Genomic DNA, 23531 nt, shown 5'->3' with positions numbered 1-23531 from the left:
ACTGCAGCACAAGACACATGCAGCATAAGGAGCCTGCCAGACTCTTCCGGACACCACACTGTGTTCAAGTGACAGTTCTGAGCTTCTAAAAGACTTTCTCCAAGTTTAATGTCTTTGACTGCTGGAAACACATTCATTGTTCTCCCTGGAAGGCAGCACTGAGCTGGAGACTGCCAGTTTAAGAGTGCTGGTACAGACACCTACATGTTTTGCATACAGCTGAAGAGATCACTGCTTACTCTCTCTAGCCCATGACCACAGCTCTTGTCAACGGAACAGCTCATTCAGAAGTTCCAAAACCCGTTTGGACCTAGTAAACTGTGCTAACTGGGTACTATCATTTAATGCATCAAAACTAGCAGTCTGAAGGACAACTTCTTCCATCCACACCACCAGTTTTGAAGCTTAGTCTGTTGACTATTCAAATTCCCCAGGTTTTTAAGCTTGTTTGGCACACAGAATGAACATACAGTAACTGCTGTGCATTACAGAGCAACACGGGTAAGTTTCTGAGCTTTACAACTCCAGAACAAAAACTGTGCTGCATATAAGAATCACAGATTCCCCTCCATCCAAAACACCCAATCACCACTTTCTAGAGAGCTGCAGCATAAAGGCATTTCTAGAATCATCCAAATCATTTGCACTGTCCCATTTTCTCCACCCACCTTCACCTCCAGACTTACCTGTCCTTTATGTTTTCTTGACCAACTAACAATGACAGCTGTTCTATGATTTAGAAAATTTATCTAGTGTAGATAAGTTACATACATCCCACACTTTCTCTATATAGCATATAATTAAAACCACTGAAATCATGTGGCTTTGGGTCAAGTGTTAGTCAAATTCCATTACACTTTTGGCATATCTGGATGGCATCCAACAGAATCCTCAGGATACTGAATGTATGAAGGGCAAGGGAAGTCAGCTGTGGATGGGTGAATCAGGAAGCAAATTCCATCTACAAATAAATGATCGGATTAATCTAATGCAGGCAGCAGTAGAGAAATCATGAATAGGCTTGTTTTAAACGCTAAACAGCAGTGACCGTGAAGATCAAATTGCGAAACTTGGCAAAAGCCACCACTTTGATGAGCTCAAAAAGTAAATTTAGGAATAGTTCATGTGGGAATCTGCACTGAAACCAACTGGTTCTTTCATTAAGCATGAACTGTAAATCTACAAAAAACAGCAGGGAGAATAATTAATGGCAATAGACGAAAATAGCAATCCAGATCAAATGCCAAGGAAAAGAAATAAATTCATTAAGAACTTACATATTTTTAGAGAAAATGTGATAAATGGAAATCCAAAGAAAAATATCTCTTCAAAGTCAACGTAACTGTAGAATGGATTCAAACTCACATTTAATATAATTATAACTGGAAAAAAAAGCTTCTCAGTTTTCATAACAAACACCCAACAAGCTGGTACAGATTCACTGATCCTTAAAAACAAGAACTTAATAACATTGTATTGTTGGAGCAACACAGACCACACAGAGTGCAATACCAACACAAATCCCTTTTATGTACAGATTGTACACAAATAATTAGCTTTATTTGAAGAATTACTTTCAGAAAACTGCAGCAGAACCCCTATTCAGTTCTTCTGTTGTCAAGGGTTAGGGCTGAGTTGGCCACTAGCTGAATGACAGACATTCTCTATAAGCCCCTCTCCCTTCCCAAAGCAGAAGAGAAAAGAGCATAAGGGAAAGAGACTGATGGGTTGGAAAACTAAAATAGCCTTAATGAAAATAATAATAAAATAAAATAGATACAGTTAGATACAACACAAATATTGGACCCAGCCCTCCCATGGCAATTAGTCACCACTGATGCTGTGGGCAGGCACTGGGGAAGTCCCAGACTGGACTCGGCAGCAGACGGGAACTGGATTCAGTAACTGATGGACTGGGATTGAAGACAGAAGGGTCAGAGTCCTCCTTGGACACCACCAACTGAAGAAGAGGCCTGACCCTTGTGATCCCTCAGCTTTATACTGAATATGATCACCACGGAATGGAATCCCTTATTGGTACATCTAGGTTCACCTGAACTGCCTGCTTCTCCCCACGGTTGCCACCTATTACTGCACCCCAACAAAGAACAGAAGCTTTAGCAGTACCCTTGGTCTGCTTCCCAACCTTTGGTACACTTAACTATAAACATCGAGTGTTATCGCTGCTAGAAGCAGACACCGTCTGTCAAAACACACTGTTAACTTCAGGAAGTGCTGTTACTTAAAGAGACTGAGCTGAAGTGGCAAATCACTGGATAGAATTAGTTCTGCTCCAACTCAAACAAGGAAGACACCTATAACCATGTAAGGAAGAGTTTCAGTCTGTCTCAAACTGAATTGACTCCCCACCTGCAACATGGCTTCAAACAACTTACAGACTCAGTATGTCTTGTCCTATCAAAACATTAGATTTTGCCATTCATGGCTTACCAGAAAGCCTGGGAAATGAAGTAGAAAATACTTCACAACTACGAGGATTTTTTTTCCAACTACATGAATCTATCCTGGTGTATCAACTACTTATTATTATAGATACTATAAGTAATTCAGGACACCTTTTATCAAAGCTTCTCATTTTGACATTTGAGTTTCTCTACATGGCAAGTGATATAAAAATACATTCACTCAAGAGATTCACCCTCTGCCTGTTAAGTTAGGTTAGCAAGTAGGGATAACAGGGATTTAAAATGATGGCAGAAGCTATAAAACAAAACTTTATAGTCGAATAGAAACCACCACTTAACATTACATAGTGTCATTCCAATTTACAATTCCCTAGATTAAATACAATCTTCAAACTGAGGATCTTTTGGGTATCAGATTTTGCTATTGAGCCTTTAGTAGTAGCAAATAATCTCTTAAACAGCTCCTCTGTTAAAGTTGGACGGCATCTACTTTGTCTAATGAGGCACCAGAAACAAAAGCCTCAAGAGCTGAGAAAGTTTCTCCACAGCTTTTACCCCTTTCCCTGCAATGTGATGCCTCTGCAGACAGAGCTGAGGCTATAAATCACCTATGGGCAATAAAGCTGGTATCTTCCTTTAATCTTCCAAGACTAATGCTTCCCAGGTTTTCTATCCATAATGTAGGCACAGATACTGCTGTCTTTCAACAAGCACGATCATTCTTTTCACCTAAGAGAAGTCTCCATTTTAGCATTCTCACAAACAATTGAATTTTGTTTCTCCAAGACCCAAGAAGGCCAGGAGCACCTTGGCCTGTATCAGCAATAACATGGCCAGCAATAGAGAAGAGACTGTACCCCTGTGCTTTGCACCAGCAAGACAGCTCCTTGAGAACTGGGTTCAGTTTTGGGTCCCTCACTACAAGGACACTGAGATGCTTTAGCAGATCCAGAGAAGGCCAAAAAGGCTTCTCAGGAGTCTAGAGTGCTGTGAGAAGCAACTGAGGGAACTGGGAGAAAAGGAGGCTCAGGGGAGTTTCTTGGCCTCTGAAAAGAACTTTGGAGCAAGGTGGGTGTTCAGCTCATCTCCCCAGTAGCACATGATAGGATGAGAGGAAATAGCCTCAAGTTGCACCAGGGGAGGTTTTGGTTGGATTATTAGGAAAAATTCTTCCCTGAAAGGGTTGTCAAGATATGGAACAGGCTGTGCTGGGAAGTGGTGGAGTCACTATCCCTGGAGGGATTTAAAAGTCACGTAGACATGGTGCTTAGGGACAACATTTAGCAGCAAACATGGTAGCATCAGGTTAATGGTTGGACTCCATGATCATAAACGGCCTAAATTATTCTATTATATTCCCCTCACATACTGCAACAGTAGCCACTATTCACTGTAACACAGGAACCTTTTTCCTTAATTTTCAGGACACCACCACAGTGACTGAGGCAACTTACCTTACCCCCCACTCTGATGCTAAACAGTGAAAACCTGTGTCAGAAAAAAACCAAATAACCTTGTCCACTTAATTTCTCCAAAAGAGCACTTCAACACAAAGTTTTAAAAAATCCTAGTAATTTATCAGCTCAAATGTTCTCCAGGTCACAACTTCATAGATCACAATTTCATCTAGTTTTCACAGATTGCATCAGGTTGGAAAGGACCCTTCTCAAAGGTCATTTAGTCCCAACCCCCTGCAGTCAACAGAAACACCTTCAACTAGATTGGGGTGCCCATGGACATGGCCTCAACCACATCCCTGGACAGTCTGAGTATTTTACCACTCTCATTGTAAAGAATTTCCTTGTTATGTCCAGCCTGTATCTACCCTGCTTCAGTTTCAAACCATTGCCCCTCATTCTACTGTATTGGTTTAAGCACTCAGTGTTCAGCTAAGATCTCTCAATCTGCTCCATGCCAACTTAATTTCAAAGATATTAAAAGTAATCTTTCCTGCTAGCTTGCTCTAGTAGTTAACTAGTCTCCTAAAAAGCTTCCCATCTGAGTTGGTTTGGCTTCAGCTTCTAGATCTCATTATTGATTCTCCTGCTAGAACAGAATGCCTTTTAGTATCTCGTATTTTCACAACCGCAGGATGCATGCTCAGAGCTCAGCAGTCTCTGAGAAGTAAGCCAGACTGTTCATCAAGGAGCTTCAGCTTTCACACAGCAGCAAGCTGAAATTGCTCGGCAGTTGCTACAGTTCAGAAGCAAATTTGTGAGCCACTTTCTGCCATGTAAATGGCAGTTTCTCAAGCAGCTGTGGTGAGTAACTTGCAGAATAGCTAGTTCAAACTGCCAGTTTTCATTTGATGCTGTAGGGACTTTCTATTCCCTCCTTCAAATCAGTTCTGAGACTCCTGTTTGCATCCTCTCCAGTTTTTCAAAGTCCTTCTGAACGCTTGACAGCAGAACTGCACATAGAGTATTTCATTAAGCAGCCTCATCAGAGTATATGATGCCTCTATTCCCCTCCAGCTGCCCTTCCCCTTCTCATCCAAGCCAAGTAATCTATTACTCCTTCTCAAAGACTAGGAAACTCTGGTTTCCAAGGCAAAGTCCCTGTTGTAGTAACTACAGGCCCTGCTGAAATCCTCCACACATTTATTGTGGAATCCTAGAATTGTTTCAGTTGGAAAAAACCTACAAGATCAAGCCCATCCACTATCTAACTCTACCAAAGCTGGTGCTAAACCATGTCATCTCACAGCACCACATCTCTGTACTTTAAACATGTCCAGGGATGAAGATTCAACCACCATCCCAGGCAGCCTGTTCCAGTGTTTCAGAAACCTTCCAGTGAAAATGTTTATTCTAATACCCAATCTAAACCTCCCCTGGTACAACTTGAGGCCATTTCCTCTTGTCCTATCACTCCTAGCTTTGCCAAGATTTTGGTCACAGTCAGCTTACAAATAAGATTGCTTCTTTAAGCAGCCGTATCACCAAGCCATTTAGACTACTCTATGCAGCCACCTTTATTTTGTTCACCCTTCTGACAGCTGAACCTCTATGAACTGTCAAATGAAGTCTGTGGGATTATTGGGTTTTTTTTCCCTGTTGTTTTAAACTTTCTTTTAAATTATGTTTTATGCTGTAAATTGCTTACTGCTATTAAATCCCACAAGCAATCAATTATTTTCCAAATAATTTATTGGGATTTAAATTCATTAATAGACAAATGAAAATAGTTAAGACACAGCTGCAGTACTGTGCCCAGCTCTGCAGCCCTCAACATAAGGACATGGAACTGTTGGGGTGGGGCCAGAGAAGGACTGCAAAGATGATCAGAGGGATAGAACCCCTCTGCTGTGGGGACAGGCTGAGAAAGTTGGGGTTCTTGAGCTTGGAGAAAAGAAGACTCACAGAGATTTTGAAGCAGCATTCCAATGTTTGAAGGTGGCCTACAGGAGAGCCATAAAGTGACTATTTGCAAAGGCATAGCGACAGAACAAGGGGTAATGGCTTCAAAGTGGAAGAAGCTTGGTTTAATTAGACTTTAGGAAAGAAGTCTTCTCCATGAGGGTGGTGAGGCCCTGGAATAGGATGTCCAGAGAAGCTGTGGAGGTTCCAAGTCTGGAAGTGTACAACGTCTTGAGCAACATGGCCTAGTACAAGATGTCTCAGCCCATGGCAGGGGAGTTGGAACTAGAAAATCTTTAAGGTCCCTTCCAGCCTAAACCATTCTAGGAATCACATTATATAGTGTTCCTTTCCATTTTTCTGGTTTTGACTTTTTAAACTAGATCACAAAATTTAAAACAATACTTTAAACACCATGGAAAACACAGAAAGTTGTACTTTGTTGTCACCAATCAGCCAGTTTACCATCCTTGCTTATTCCACAGCCCCCCCCAATACTATGGGGACACCAGCAGTAATTGCATCCCTCTCACTTAAGTAAGTTTCCTCATGTTCGCCATAGTAACAGCAGTGTTAAATTGTTCTCACTAGGCAGCTGAAGCACAGTAATTTGTTTAGAATCACATGTAATAGGGTATTGAAATGGTTAACCAGACAAGTTGAGTGCCAAGGTCCTATATAAATCAATAGATTATCACCAAAAGTACATTACCCACAGAATTGTGTTCACTAGCACCACATTCCCATCCTGGACATGGAGTTAAGAAATTCAGTGCTAGTCCCTAATCATCCAGTTTACCTCTTCACATTCCTAGCAGACCATTAAAACTCTTCAGGAATTCCCCCACTGCTCTAATAGCAGTAATCAATTACCAAGCCAGCATGTGCTCTCACTTCCTCTCTCCAGCGACTTAGGATTCCTGGAAACACATTCAGAAGTGGTTCTTGTATTGGTACTCAGTAAAGCAGGACTCACTTTAAAACCCTCTGGTGAACACACACCGCTTTGTGTTTCTCCCCAAATACAGGCAAATGTGCACAGGGATAAAAAGGCACTGATGAGGTGCTGTGCAAGCTTTACAATGCCCACCTACCTTTGGGAAGGAAACACAGCTAGGCTCTTAGGTCATAGAATGGTTTGGGTTGGAAGGGACCTTTAAAAGTCAACTGATCCAACCCCCTTGCTGTCAGCAGGGACATCTTCAACTAGATCAGTTTGCTCAGAGCCCTGTCCAACCTGACCTGGAACATTTCCAGGGATGGGGCATCCACCACCCCTCTGGGCAGCCTGGACCAGTTTTTCTACCACTCTCAGGGTAAAAAATGTCTTCTTTTTATCTGGTCTAAATCTTCCTTTTTTCAGTTTAAAACCATCAGCCCTTGTCCTGTCACAACAAGCCCTGCTAAAAAGATCGTCCCCACCATTCTTAAAGGCCCCTTTAAGTACTGAGAGGCCACAATAAAGGTACCCCAAGCCTTTCCAAAGGTAGAGAACACTTCATTAACTATAGGAAAGATGCCATAGGAGTTCTAAGCTAATGGATGGGAATGAATGAGGAACTAGATCATGGTATTCAGGCCACGCACCCATCCCTTCCTACACAAGATGGTAAGTAGTTTCGAAGATTGCATTACCTCTTCCTACTTTCCCATATGCTTTCTCAAAGTGTCCTTTATTCCAGTAGCATTTCACTTACAAATCCTTAGCAAGTGACAGAAATGCCAGAGAAAGTTTATTCTTCTCACTTGCAAAGATTCCTTGCATTATTATTTAGGCAAGCAAGATATTTCTTTGGACTAGAACCTGCTGAACAAGCTTCTCATATATTGTATGTAATCGCAAACACCTCTAATTTGATTTTACAAGTTCTATTGACACACTTAACATTCACTTGCTAGGCACAGATAGAGTGTCGTGAAGTGCAGACAGAAGTTTAAGCATATTCTTGTCAAAAGATTACAGACATCTCTTTATCCAGAAGTTACAAATGCAGGTATAAGCTATTAGTTTCCCCTGCCTTGCACTCAACATTTAAATGCTGTCAAAGACACCACCATATACACTATGGGAATCAACTCAGCCCTACTACAACACATAAGCAAAGAGAATTGTCAATTAAAACAAATAAAAATCTAATATGCATTTATGAATATGAAGCTTGAGGGTGGTAGATTTAGACTGTATATTAGAAAGAAATTCCTTACAGTAAGGATGGTGATACACTGGAACAGGTTGCCCAGGGCGGGTGTGGATGTTCCATGATTGCCCATTGGAATGGGCTGCCCAAGGAGGTGGTGGAGTCACCATCACTGGAGGTGTTCAGGAAGAGACTTGATAGGGTGCTTGGTTGCATGGTTTAGTTGATTAGGTGGTGTTGGATGATAGGTTGGACACGATGATCTTGAAGGTCTCTTCCAACCTGGTTTATTCTATTCTATTCTATTCCCTCCCTGGAGGTGTTCAAGGCCAGGTTAGACAAGGCCTTGAGCAAGCTGGCCTAGTGGAAGGTGTCCCTGTCCACAACAGGGGGCTGGAACCAGATGATCTTCAAGGTCCCTTCCAATTCAAACCACTCTATGAATTATATGGAGTTTAATAATTTAAAAGGTGTTCCAACTTTACACAGTGGAAATACAAGCATGAAGCAGTTTTTGTGTCCATCACCTACCCACTGCATTTTTATTAGTCTTGAGCTGACGCTCAGACTTTATTTTGATAACTTAAATTATCAAACAAAAGAGGGCTTAATTGTTATGAAAAGACAAAGCACTACCTGAAGAGGACAACGTTACTACACTCTGTTCTGAACAGCCTGGAATATCCAAGTATTAAATCCTTGCCCTCAGGGCTGGCTAGCAAAGCTAAAACTTCAGGAAAGCCTGCTTAAATTAAATACACACTATCCCACCATGACATACAGTTTTAAGAATTAAAGTGTTAAGTGCCTGTCAAATTGTATTAAGCAATATTAGAAATACACCAGTCTGAAGCCAATCCAGAGAGGGAATTGTCAGCAAAGGAGCTGATGCAGCAAAACAGCGGAGCAGCAAAAGCATCAACCATCAAACAAGTAGGTTTAAACACTGGAAGGTCTGTCAGATCTCACACATATTCCAAGAACAGTAAAAAAAGAAAAGAAGTGGCTATCTGCAGGTACAAAATACTACACACACACAAAAATCCATTAAAAAATGTTATGTCTGCTGAATCCCAGATTTGACTGTGGTGGGAAACAGCAGCAGGGAAAGAGGAGCCACTTTAATGAAGCCCCATGGGAGTATAAAGATAAGAGATAATTGCAGCTTTGGATTGTTGCACATCAACCCAACTCACTTCTGTTAGGAAGTTCAAACGTGATTTCACAAATTAAGACAAGGTTGGGGTTTTTTTCCAGTTTAGTTAAAAACAAACAAAAACTCCCACACAGCACTTATGGAAAAGGCACTCAGAGAAGAACAATGAGCTTAAGTTGTGAGAACAAAGGGCAGTCATTCCTCCTGGAGGAGGAAGAGCTGAGTTGTATGTTGTATGAAACTTCACCAGTGCAAATGCTGCAGTAAAAACGAGCTCAAATTCTGTCCAGCTCTGGAAAGACTCATTTTATTTGTGACACCAGGAGATCACAAATCAATGTTCTGCTGCTAGACACACAGATAGATGACTGACACTTTCTGCTCAGACTAGCTTCCAAGCAAAATAATAGTGTTGAGGAAATGATAGCTACGAAAGAACAGCTTGTATCCTGCATTTTTCCCTTCAGTAGCAAAAGGCCTCAGTACCAAGGAAAACATAAAAGCAGAAGAGTTTGAAGTCAGCTGTAACATGTAATTTTTAATGCTTGCCTCTGTGCATCTCACTTAGCAAAGCACAAAAAGTACTGAATTTCAGTATAAAACAGTAAAACGAAGAGATAATCTAGTGTAACTAATACTCCAATTATAGAAGCCTATTTATTACTCCGAGATTCCCCTTCACAGAAACATGAACAAAGCAACACAAAAAAACCCCCTACAATTTCCTGCCTTACGAAGTTAAGACCCATTTATTCATGAAGATTCAAAACCAGGATTCAGTGGAGATTTTAGGATTTAAGCCAGAACCATCAGTATTCAACTACTTACATTAACACAGGCACCGAAAACAAATGATTAAGAGAACAATTTGTAGGTTTACATTTTAGACTACCGAAATCTCTTTTCCAGGGCTATGCTATATGTGACTATTCTGTCAACACCACCCACCTCCCCCCTTTCTCTCCTTACACTGCCATAATTTGTGTTCAGAGACAACAAGCCTCTTGCGGCAAGAACAAGTTTCTCATTTTGCCAGTTCAAGGAATTAAAAAAAGAAAAAAAATCATATGCTACCAACAAGGAGCAATGGATCTACATGGTGTATATGGTATGAGTGAAAACTGGGACACAAAGTCTCACAATTCCTAGACATACTGGACTTATTTCTGTTTTACGTATTCCAGCAGGAGCAAGGCTCTATCAACAGTAGTGAGTGCTAAGCACTGTGCATATATGTTTTATATATTAAAAGCAAAATGAGAAGGAAAATTCTCACTAAAATCCCCATGAGTGCAGTTGTAACATTTTTCTTTCCAAGAAGAAAATGTTCAGCAATGTTTTGTTTTGGGTTTTTTTTTTTTTAAAGAGGCTCAAAGGCATCTGACTGCTATCTAGCATAGGCCAACTAGGAAAAAAATAATTAAACCAGACTGAAGACTCCTGGTGCCCCTTACTATCTAATGCCAAAAGAGTAGTAGGGCCCTCACTACAAGGAAGACAATGAAGCACTGGAGCAGACCCCAAGAAGGGCAATAAAGCTGGTGAAGGGGTTAGAGCACAAATCATATAAGGAGTGGCTGAGGGAACTGGTTGTGTTTAGTCTGTTCTCCCAAGTAGCAAGTGATAGGACAAGTGGAAACAGCTGGAAGTTACATCAGGGGAATTTAGGTTGGATATAAGGAAAATACGTTCTCACTGAAAGGGTTGTCAAGCCGTGGAACAGGCTGTCCAGGGAAATGGTGGAGTCACTACCCCTGTAGGGATTTAAGATACACAGATATAATGCTGAGGGACAGGTAGAGTTGGGTTAGTAGTTGGACTCAAAGATATTAAAGATCTTTTCCAGCCTAAATAATTCTATGAGAGGAGGAGCAGCAGAAGGTGAGTAACTGTCAGGGGATGAAAGAGTGGAGGTGTGTTGGCACAGAATAACTACAAAAGGTCTCTAACCTACCCTTTTCAAGTCTGTTCATGAAATCAAAGGTCCTCTTTAAGCCATGTATTATATCTGCTTTCGTAAGATGTGCAGGAGATTATGTGTAAGGCAAAAATGACAATCCACAAGCTTCTTAGGCAGCTTTTTTCCCCACACTATATGTCATCTTCTCATATAGAGTTATTTGAATACATCCTTCCAAAACTATGCCACAGCCCAATCCTGTATGTCAGAGTTTAATGTCAGCTGCATTTTTTTAATTCTATAAAAACTTGTGAAATTTAGGAGCTAACTCTCCCAACTTAACAATTTTGCAGCCATTCACCCAAAACACCACAGAGAGCAACCAAACTCTCTTCTTGATGAGAAAACCCTCCCCACAAAGACAATCTTAGTTTCTGCCAACAGCACTTCAGTATGACCGCAATCTCTATTTTAACAGCAAGGTGTTCCCCCTGCTGATGTGAAGCAACAACATACACTCAGTGTAACAAGCTGTAAACACAGAACTACTACACCAAGGCACAATCATCAGTTAATTACAGCACTGACAATGTCAAGACACTCAGTGCATTTTTTGCCTTTCCACTCCACATGCAATTTCTTGCTGTTGACACAAGTGATGTCAGTGAATGCAATCAATGGTGAATCTTACTCCACATTAAGTCTGCATGAAAGATCATTTAGACACAAGGCACTAAAACAGATTTTGTTCATGGCGGGGTGCTGGAACTAAACAATCTTTAGTGTCCCTTCCAACTCAAGCCATTCTATGACTTAAATCTACCCAAGGTGCTTCATGAAAAAGGGCTGCAATTGTAAATTGTATAGTTTCACCCCAACATATGTTGTAAGTTTACTTTACCACTAGTCATCCTTTCTAGGAACAAGAGGAGTGTGATATCTAGACTAATCGATTAAAAAAATCCCCAAATGAAGCAAGCACACACAGAGCAAACCATCATGTCAAAATACTGTAAAGACTTTGGCCAGTCACTGAAATGAGATCGCAAGTCCTTGATATTTGAACAAGGAGGTTTTCCATTTTAAAGCAAACCTACCCTTTATCTTCACTGTCCTTCAAATACCTATTGATATACGACAGGAAAGGTCATACAAGTGATACAGAACAGACACTATGAGACTGCAACAAGTGTTCTGAGTGCTCTCTCCTTCCTGCTAATGAAGTTTGAGAAACAAAAGTGAGACAATTCTGCAACACCAAACATGCTGATGAAACAAGAATCAAGGCATCTGAGATTTATGATCTTTTACTAATACTAACTCAACTCATAAGTTAAGTGAAAGCCAAGAAAGTACTGCCTTTAAGACACAGCATTCAGGGCTAATAAAACCAGCCCTAAATATGAGTAGAGCTATACACAATTAACAAATTATTCTGGGTATGACATTTCCTTGAAGAAGAAAGATTTCCTTGACTTCAAAACAGTTTCTGAATTTTGGCAGGAGTACAGGAAAAATGACTGCAGACACTCCTTAAGTGATTGGCAGAAAAATCAGTGAAAGACAACAGATTACACAAGGCTTCTAAAACGTCAAATATCCACTGTACCTAAACTTCATAAAGTTCATTCTGGAATCATCTTCAACTGAGGTTAAGTCAGCAATTAAGATACCTAAATTGGTATGACCTACCACACACATCAGATGTTTAAGCTGCTACTGAGTCAATGGAGCCTTTGACTAAATTGGTTTGCTCTGAAACAGGCATGTGCTGCTCAGCTTAAGCCATCTTCTAGACTTCGCTGACAGAGATTAAACCTGCACAGAAAAGGCTTCAACTTCTACACAATACAGCAAGTGTGGCAACAGAGGTGTTGGACTCAAGCCTAGCCTTAATGGTCCCAACACTCCTTTCAGTGACCTCCATATGTAAGAGCTGCTGAAACAGCAAAGGTGCCAAAGTGATGGAGCATCTCCACTGTACCTGCCCATGGTGTTGTGTTTTTATCTATTGCAAAGTGGTTTGTTCAAAGCAGGCAGGACTGCTGCAGCTGACAGCATGACTACTTCACAGAATTAGACTGGTAGGGGTTGGAAGGGACCTCTGGAGATCTAGTCTAACCCCTCTGCTAAAGTAAGATCAACCACAGCAGGTTGCTCAGGATGACATCCAGGCAGATTTTGAAGTCTCCAGAGAAGGAGACTCCACAACCTCTCTGGGCAGCCTGTGCCAGGGCTCCATCACTCTGAGTCAATAAGTTTTTCCCTTATGTTTAGGTGAAACTTCCTGCATCTGCCTTTGCCTGGTACCTCATCCCACCTCTGCACACTGCTGGAAAGAGTCTGGCCCCATCCTCTCAACACTCACACTTTAGATATTGATGAGCATGGTCTCATTTGGGTATTAGAGATCTTCTAATTGACATTAGTACGCTGTCATGAACACTGCAGCTAAACATGATGTAGCAAACACTGGAACAGAAAAGATTACAGCTTCCTGAAAGCTGTCACGTTTGCCTCTTGAAGCAGAACTATCATCTTTCAGCATTTGCACAGCCCACAATCCTACCTGAGGTTGAGGAACCCTTTGCCCCACTCCACAATCTTCTCCTTTTCAGAAATTTGTTTGAAGCCATTCAACCCTTTGACCTGGGCAGGTGCCTCTACACACTCACTTTTCAAAGTGGTTGAGCGCTTTCAATATTAAATGTGGTTAACTTCATTGCCACCAAGCAAAATTAACTACTACTTGAGTCTGAACACCTCTCAATAGATTCATACTGCCACACTGCATGATGGTATTCCCGCTCATCATCTATTTGGTATACACATACATGCATTATTCTTCATTATGGCTAAAGTTTAATCAGTTGTTTTCTATACAGAATTCATTTACTCATGCAGTGACACAAAAAATCAGAGTCCTACTTTTTCATCTTAGCAAGTACATCTTCATCTGGGCAGAGCAAGAGATTGCAGGAAGGGAAATCCCTCCTTAAGGTGGTGGAATCAAGCAGTACAACACCACTGCTTCACCACCACCGTCTCACAAATGTTGACCTTCCAAAGTATTAGACAATGTTCCACATCTGAATTTTACAAAACGAGGAGAACTGGAACTAAAGCAATAGCAGACACAATGGCAAGAAGTGCACAGGTATGGGGACTGAGGGAAATGGATCCTAGAACACCAAGGATAAGAAATAAACTTGTATGTTGCAGAGGTTTACAGGGGAGGTGCAAGCTGATCTATCATGATGTTCCTTGTGTCTACTCCCTGGGGAAGTGGGGGGGTGGGGAAAGAAAGCACTTTCTGAAGTTGAAAGTCTGGAATTAAACCCTGCAGCAAAAATGAAGAAAAAAATTCTGCCAAAGGGTTGTAAATAATAAGTTGTGAAGGAGCAATTGTTGTCCAACATCCAATACTGGAACAAAGTTCAAGGTATAGAATGTGTATTCATTTAGATGTACTGAATGAACTCTGTGCCCAAATTTTACTGTAGTGTTATAGCCATTGATCTAAAGCTACAAATTCCTTCTCAAATTCCAGTGTTCTTCAAACATCAATTGGAATGCTTTCTTCCCCCCCCCCCATGCCTAAAATATTTCCATGGCAAACACTGTAAAACCAGTTTAGAAAAAACATCTGTAAAACATATGTTGCATCATCTAAACATGTACATTACAAAGGTGTGGAAAAGTTCTCAATTAGAGTAACGAATGGGACTACCTTAACTTGACTTGATAGCTTGATCTTTTCACAATCTCCTTGAGACCTTGGGGAAAAGTTACACATCCAAAGAAGCTTAGATATGAAACTTCTTTCCTGTATGGAATCCTTTTCTATTATTTCCAGTAAAAATAAGTTCCTCAAGAAGAGTCTTTTTCTTCATATGCATCACAATGACACAGCAACACTCAACTCCAGCAGTGTCTGCTACTGTAGTACAAAGATACTAAGATGGAGCATTAAATAACCAAGATATTTTTAACCAAGGAAACTAGAGTTAGACTCTCCCAGTATCAGTCTGGATCATAACAGAGTGATATTTTAAGATACTTATCATGGGATGTCTCTTGCACAAAAATTTTGTTTTGACTTAGAGTTTATTTATTACACTCAAGCAGCAACAAAAATCAGTTTTTTTCACAAAACACCAAACAGTAAGATTTGAGAAAGCTTTCTGGGGGTGGGATGAGTGAGGAAGAACACTTAGAGCTACTATAAGTTTTGAAATCCAGCTTTTTAAGGCCAGCTTTTCATTTGGAACAAAATAAGAGCAGCTGCCCATGCTGAAGTGAGGTCAGCTTTTTTTCTGTCTGCCTCCCACCTGGACCACCAAGGCACTGCCTTTCTGCTGGCCTTCAGTAGTGGAAGATTCTTTGGTGGGCCGAAGCAAAGAGAATATGGTGTGGAAACTTACAGTAGTCTATTGTCTGAAATTCATAAATGTCATTACATAAAGGCCAACAGTCCAAAGTAACTGACAAAGCCCCTTCCGAGTTCCTTTCAGTCCTCCTTCCCGTTTTTGTGAGTTTGCAGTCAGTGTCTTACTCCCTATTTTCTCCAAACCTGCTCTGTAGTCTGCATCTCCAAACCTCACTAGTTTTGAATTGAGTGCAAAGCCATCTAACATGCAAACTAGACAAATCAGCCCTTAAGTGTTGAAGACATTTTTGACCATTCATGCGCTTGCAGCACAGACAAAAGTTTTAAGCTTGACAGGAACTGTCCTTGCTTGCTAGTATCAAAAAGCAGAGAAGAAAGCATCCATCATTCCCTGATTGTGGTGAAGTCAGCGTAGGAGAGATCTGAGCTCCCACTGATAAGGAGCTAGAGGAAAACAGAGCCCTGTAGAACCAACGAAATTGGAAATGTTGGGCTTTTAATGAGTTTCTTCAAGTAAAGTGATAGACATCTGCTATTACTGAACTTAGAAGACCAAAGTATATTACCACATGCATTATCTCACACCAGGCATCAGCAGAGCCCAGAACTTCCTGAAGTACTGGCAGAATCACTATGAACAAGAGACACATGTAGAACTTAAAGACAAGTCTGTACACAACACACGCAGTCCTGCATGAAGGTCATGTAAGTACAAGATCTGATGTAGACCCAATGGCTAGACAAGTTTGTTTTCATGGAAGAGCAGCTCGTGAAATGATTAAAATGGAGATCGTGATCCTGTAGAAGCTAAAGAATTCTGAATTGCTCTTTCAACTGCTAGGCACAGATAACAATTTCTGCATGCAGCGCTAAAGAGCTTGGAGCATTCAGCCAATGAAGCACCACCACAGGCACCTTGCTGGGGGTACATCCCTTCAAAAGAGATTATCCTAATAAAGTACTCCCTGTTTCCTCCTAAAATCTTTGTAAAGTCTTTGGTGTTGAGCAAACCAGCAAGATCCAAAACAAAGCAGTCCATCTGGAAGAAAGTATAAACATCTCTCAGACAAGACCAACAGTGAAGAGAGAAATCCTGCAGTCTCCCAAGTCAGTCACCCCTCTGGTACTTCACTTAGTGAACAGACAAAATTACTCATTTTCAGACACAGTCACAAGAGACTCCCAACAAGAGAAATATTTAGATTTTTGTTCTTTCCATCTCAAAGCACTCTGGAAAACAAGTATTTCCTAATTTGTAAAGCAGGAACAGCATCTGTTTGTTTCTTTGAAAAGTTACTGCTGGCCCATAAAGCTTGAATCCTTTGTGTTTTCAAAATAACTGCCCTTCTCAACAAAGCCTTAGAGCATAGGAGTCTCATCTACCCTTTGATGCAGTTCCAACTCCTCTGTTCCAGGAAAGCTCTTCATAGCACTGTGATCGAGTATATGCTGCCTGATTTTTCCAAAACACAGTATTCCATCCATTCAACAGCACTTTGTGTTAAACACTAGTTTGTGATAAGAGGAAAAGCACATATATCATTAGTTGCACATTCCTCTTGCCTCTTCTGAGCATGAAACAACATGTATCATCAGCAACAAACACTCCAAGAACCTTCCATTTCTTTGCAAGAGGGTAACAAGAATAAGATGCACCCTGTCTTATGACTCTTCAGAGTGCCAGAGCTTGTATGTCTAGTTCTGTGCTACAACTTTCACTTAAGGATAGATTCCGTGTCCCATGTGCTATAAAAATACATTTTACACAGCCTAGGACCCAACTGCCTCTTTCTACATGGTCTCTGCAGTTCAAAGCTAACATGAAAGTCACACTACAGACTTGTGCCCCCATGACAGAGGTGATGAAGCACATTTCCAAGAGTAGCTAGGAATTCCTCTGTTAGGCAGTCCTAGGCCCTTCTAAGTATAGTATTAGAGTCACTTGAGTCAACAGGCTGTTCAGAATTGTGATGCAGCATGGCCCACCCAAGCACCTGGAATACAACAGCAAATTGTCATCACTGTGTAATGTTCTAGGGAAGTTCTCACACCAACTGGCAAAGATGTGTTGTCCTTGACAACAAGTTCAAGAGGCTGTACCACCATGCAGGCAGAAGCATCACACAATCCATACAGCTTTGTTTAATCCAAAACCAGTTTGGGGTTTTCTCCTAACTTTTAGGAAGATCAGACCAGTCAGCAGATCCATTCCAGATGATTAGAGTCCAAACAGAATACATGTGTAACAGGACAGAGCTTCACCACTACAGTAGGTGGTCCAAATTTGCCACTCTAAATCCTGAGGAATGGTGGGGCAGCAGCAGGCTGAAAAAAGCCAAATTGGAACAAGATGGTTTTAAAGAAGTCACGCTACATAAAGCTGGGTCAGTGAAATTGTTACCTTCCAGTGAAACAAGTGGCACTGCTGCTTGCAGGGCAAATCCTTCCTGCAGCTTTTTCAGCAGCATGAACCACTGAGAACGTTCCCTGATGGGCACAGCATTTCAAATTCAGCTCAGATTCAGTCCCTCCTTTACCTGGCTCTCCATTACCACAAAATCGAATTGCCCCACATTACTTCTGACAGGGTAAAAGAAGTTCCAAGATGCTAGATACTGTGCAGTAGTGGGTTACACAGCTTGGTTTCTGCAGAAAGTGAAGTAGAAGCATGTGGAGGGAAATGCAGTGCTCTCAAGTTTCTCAACACGAGCCCTGGTGAGCACTGCATCATTTTCTGCTTTCAAAGGACACCCAAATGCAAGCAGAATCTGCTCTAAATATTGATTTAGAGCAGATGTAGCTTAAACAAGGAAAGCATTTTTTTTGATCTTTTGTCTACCCTCTGAAGGGAGGGCATGAAAACAAAAAACCAACATTAAGTCATTAAAAAAAAAAAAAAGCGCTGTTGTAGTCCTCACCAATTTTTAATTCCCCTTCCTTTACTAAACATCTGGGGTTTGTTAGAAAGCACTGTAAAATGATTTTCCAAAACCTTTGACATGCATTCTGCTCTATAGGTCAGAAAAGCTTGGGAAGGGGGAGCTTCAAACCAAGTAACAGTTGTTATTTATTAAGCCCCACAAATGAAATTGGTCTAACCATTTTCTTCTGCCCTGCTATTTGCAAGGGTAAAGGGATAGGGACTTGAAATGTTTAGGTAATGCTCATTTAATAGAAGGACATTACACTAACGAAACTATTATTCAGGAAGACTCAGTCTGACATGCTAAGAAAAAGCTGCCTCTGCACAACTCAGGACTCTCAAGATACCCATGTGATTAAGTTACTTGAGAATAAATTAGTGCTCCATGAACTGATTACACCATAAATAAACCAAATAGGAATGGAGAAGCCACTGACAAGACACAATATCCTCCTGATAGCAGCTGAGCTCTACAGCTCTCCACCAGAATGAACACCAAAAAGCTGTCTGTCAAAAGGGTTTCTAGTCTTTTTACTCGGAATTCACAAAGTACGTCAAAGCAGATGCAATATCTACAGTAGATAACTAATGACAAGAATTCTATACTTTCATTTTCTCTCATCACTCAAAACACAAATTGCAGCTCTTCCCTCAACCTAATAATTATTCGTATGGCTGCATTTTGTTCTTCTCCAGTAGCAGCTTGAAACTTGATTTGAGCTGCAGGAACCCAGACAGTGACTATAAAAGTTGCTGTTGTGATAGGACAAAGCAGAAGCCAACTCGGCAGGTAATTGCACTTGAAGTCAGAAAGATCTTCCCCAGTCAGCTTGAAGCAGTAATTTCTTAGGGGAGAAAAGAGGTTGTCTTCATCCACAACAGGTTAACCAAATGAAAACTTCTGATCCCAAGAAACACATAATAAATACTAAGACTTACCACCATAAAGGGATTACAGGTGGGTCCTTTTTGCACTCTGCAGCAATTCAAAAGACATTTGCAACCTTCTATCAAGCCGGTATTAAGGATCCAACCATTTAGGTATCAAGGCATAACACTTACTTTTTAAAGGAGCACTTCTAGTTCTTGCTAGTTACATTCTCTTGCCCACTGACTCAGTACTCTGAAGTCTCAAATACATTACATGCTGTTACAATAGAATACGTTCATACTTCAAGAGACAATCCTAGGGAATCCTGGAGGGCTAATGCCCACAATTCATGCTTCCTAAAGCCACCCTTCAAGTAACTCAAATGCACATGAAGCTCCTTCTTTGTTTTTCATACTTCACACCCATGGAAGTAATTTCAAAGCACTAGAAACCAATAAAGAAATCCAAATGCATGCATACCTGAAGTCATGGGGGATGACACAACTTGAGAGCTCAGTATCACCAGTAACCTCATTGTTAATTCCCTCATATGGAACTGGAGGAGTTCTCTCACACTGTTCCACAAAAAGAACTCCAACTAACAACATCCAGCCAGGAGGTTAGTGATAACTATGAAGAGGAGGAGTGAAGATCTACCTGTGTTTGCACAAGGGGAAAGTGTTAATGTAACAGCCCACTGAACCAACAGATTGGATGTGTACAGGAACATGAACATCTTTGCTTGGCAGAAATTGGGATCACAGTTCTATTTAGACAGAACACATAAACCACCTACTTTAGATCTGTGAGATAGATACACTGTCCTCAAATATTATTCTACAGTAATATTAAGCTGGGTTTTCAGTTACAGATACCTCTTTCCCTGTCAGACATGCATTATCTGAGACAAAAAACCTCACCACACCACAAAACCACCACCACCCCCAAAAAAAACCCCAACCACCAATCAAATCAACAACAAAACACCTTACCACACAAAAAATCTTACCAATTTAAAAACCTCCCATATTTCCCTCCCAAGCCCCTAGTAAATTCCAGTTTAATATCTCATCATTCCCAGATGATTATTATAAAAACTTACATCCCTCTCTCACCTGATGTTCAGCACTCACTGGAAAATTTCTGCCCAAGTAAACCTTGCAACCACCTCAGACACCAGCAGTCCTACACCTGAGTTCCACAGCATGAACCATTTTGTATAAAAGCAGCAGTTAACCAAATAAGCATTAAAACCACCTTTTGATTTTGTTAAATAGCTCTACTAGATTGAATAAAACTCAGTAAATCATAGCTGTGTCATCATGAGCTCATAGTAAGCATACACCTAAGTTTGGTAGTCAGAGGAAGGTTTTCACAGAATAATAATTATGACTGATGACTGTCTTCCTCTTCATTATGAGGCCCAAGTACATGAAAAAAATGGCCTCTCCTGTGACTTGATTTTGAAACAAATTCTTAGGTTGAGCAAAAAGGATTATTAAATCTTGAGTAACATTCATATACAGTTAAAAGTCTCATATCCCCCCCTCCACCCCAGACACGTACAGACAGACAAAAAAGAGAATCCAAGAGTTTTTATCATCCTTTCTTTCAGTAATACCAATTTTGGCAGTATCTGTCTCAGACAGTTTGAGTTTTGTAAAATAGGGACACTAGAAAATTTCCTGAATGGTGCCTAAACAGATTTAATAAAATAGGTTTTGAAGTACAAATTGTTGAAGAAATATGTGCACATTTTAACAATACTCTGAAAACACTTGAGGCTCGTTACCCTGTGCAGTGCTTTCCCCCCCAATATAGTCACATGTCCTCACAAGGCCAAGCAATTCTGAATTTTCTTCAGCACCTCCAGAAGGCAGAATGGCAAAAAAAAACAAGCACTCCAATGGAAGAAACAAAAGACACTGATTCATATGCAATTAGCTCAGCTAAATTTACTACTGAAACCATTGCTACTCCAGCTGTCCTTGACACCTGCATAGCAGGGACAATGGAACATGACAAGCATCCTCTTACAATCTATTACAGTTTTCAGGCTGACATGCTAACTGAAAATTGGTGACAGCTCCACTTCTTGAGCTGCTGTATTAATGGAATTAGCACAAAATCAGCTTTACACCTTTTTCAAGCACCCATGCCACAGCAGAGACAAAACAACTGGAGAGAGACAGTGTTTTACCCACTACTTAATTCCACCACCCAAAAAGCATCAGTACACAAAATCCAACATGTTTCTTTCTACTTCAAGATTAACTTTACATAGTGACAAACAAAGCAGAACAGGGAAGTGGTATCTGAAAAGTAGAAGGAAGAATGTAAAGAGAGGAAACTTGCTAATATCCTGTGCAGCTCAAGTTTCCACTGTTTTATCTGCCTTAAATAAGAGTTAGGCTGAAAGACAGAGCAGAGCAAAAATTTTTGAGGTCAAGTTGCACATTATTTTCTAAGAACAAAGCAGCTCACTCTTTCCTTTCTAAGTCTACATTTCTGCTATCATTTGCAGAAGCTGTATGCAGAAACCATTCCTTGTAAAACAGATTTAGAGTCTGGTGTCTAAGATGTCAGAAAAGCCTATGAAAGCATCTTAAAATGTAAGTGCATTGAAAGAGCATGAACTGAAATCCACTGCATCACTGTTCTGGCACACATCCACCAGCCTAGCCCCAGACAAGAGTATAAATAGACAAAAGCTCTTTTATAAGGGTTCAGAGAAAGTCCAAGAATATGCATTGAACCTGACACAGCTACCTGAATCCAAATCCTCAAAGGAGGGGTTTAATCTCCCAGCCCATATGCTATCTTTAGAAGGGCACTAATTTGTGCAGCACACACACACACACTTTATCTGCACTACAATAACAACACGGACAAACATTAACCAGATACCTTGTGGTGTCTGCCAGGTGTTTAAATATTTTGCAACTCAAATGCCAAAATCCTATCATCTGCAGTCCAAATGCCTAAGATTATCCAGTGAGAACATGTGTACATTTCCATCCGCTACGTGAAACACATTTTAGTCATTTGTTACATTTGGAGCTACAGAGGAGAGCTACCAACATACAAACAGACTACAGGCTTATTTTGGAGGTTGATTTAATTTCAATTTTTAGTATATGAATACTGAAAAAAATATTTACAGACAACTTTAATCTGAAAAGATTTGCATTAGGCAGGACGAGCACAATCTGATATTGCATGTTTTAATAAGTCTAGATGTTATATACTGTGTATGGTACTATAAGAGAAAACAATCATAGAATGGTCTGCCTTAGAAGGGACCTCCAAAGGTCATCTAGCCCAACCTCCCTGCAGCAAGAAAGGACATCCTTAATTAGATCAGGTTGCCCAGAGCCCAGTCAAGCCTGACCTTGAATACCTTCAGGGATGGGGCCTCAACTACCTCCCTGGACAAACTGTTCCAGTGTTCCACTAACCTATCCTACAGTATCCATTAAACAATATTTTTCTCTTGGTCTAAGTTAACAACACACTTCTGAGAATGGTGTAGGTTCTCTCTGGTCCTTGATATCAGAATCACAGAATGACAGAGGTTGAAAGGGACCTCTGTGGATCATCTAATCCATCTCCCCTGCTGAGTCACCCACAACAGGTTGACCAGGATAACAACAAACATAGGTTTGGAGTCTTTCCAAAAGCTCTCTGGGCAGCCTGCTCCAGGGCTCCAGCACCCTCACAGCAAAGTTTTTCTTCATGTGCTCCACTTTGTGACTGTTGCTCCTTGTCCTGGGCACCATCTGAAAAGAGTTTGGCCTCATCCTGCCCTCCTGACACCCACCCTTTCAATACTGATCAGCATTGAGAAGATCCTTTCTCAGTTTTCTCATCTCCAGGATAAACAGCCCCAGGTCTCTCAACCTTTCCTCATCAGAGAGATGCTCCACTCTCCTCATCACCTTTGTAGCCCTCTACTGGACTCTCTCCAATGGTTTCCTGTCTCTCAAACTGGGAAACCCTGAACTGGACACAATACTCCAGATGTGACTTCACTAGGGCAGAGTAGTGGAGGAGGAAAGCTTCCTTCAGCATGCTGGTCACACTCTTCTTAATGCACCCCAGGATACCACTGGCCTGCTTGGTCACAAGAGCACACTGCTGGCTCATGGTGAGCTGCTTGTTAAGCATGGAAGTTTATCCTAAGCCGCCTTAGGGAAGTTCATGTCTAAATCACTTTGCTTGATATGTATTCTGGTAAAAGCAAAGTAAGCCTCTTACAAACCAGCCACATGAGTGTCACCACCCTCCAGTTTCACCTCAACTCTAGTCACCTTTTACTTATAAGAAAAAGGCTTTGAGAGAAGAGATAGCAGCACTTTACAGCTTGAA

At 40.9% G+C, this 23531-nt stretch overlaps 1 protein-coding gene across 2 annotated transcripts in view; it reads right to left on the bottom strand.

Annotated features, from left to right (window-relative positions):
- PELI2 (pellino E3 ubiquitin protein ligase family member 2) overlaps nucleotides 1-23531 on the bottom strand; it is a 79790-nt gene that overhangs the window by 27097 nt on the left and 29162 nt on the right. The window lies entirely within an intron of this gene.

This window comes from Dryobates pubescens, chromosome 5, assembly GCF_014839835.1.
Source record: "Dryobates pubescens isolate bDryPub1 chromosome 5, bDryPub1.pri, whole genome shotgun sequence".
NCBI classification, from domain to species: Eukaryota; Metazoa; Chordata; class Aves; order Piciformes; family Picidae; genus Dryobates; species Dryobates pubescens.
The sequence above is the reverse complement of the archived record's forward strand: the minus strand, read 5'-3'. Positions and strand labels throughout refer to the sequence as shown.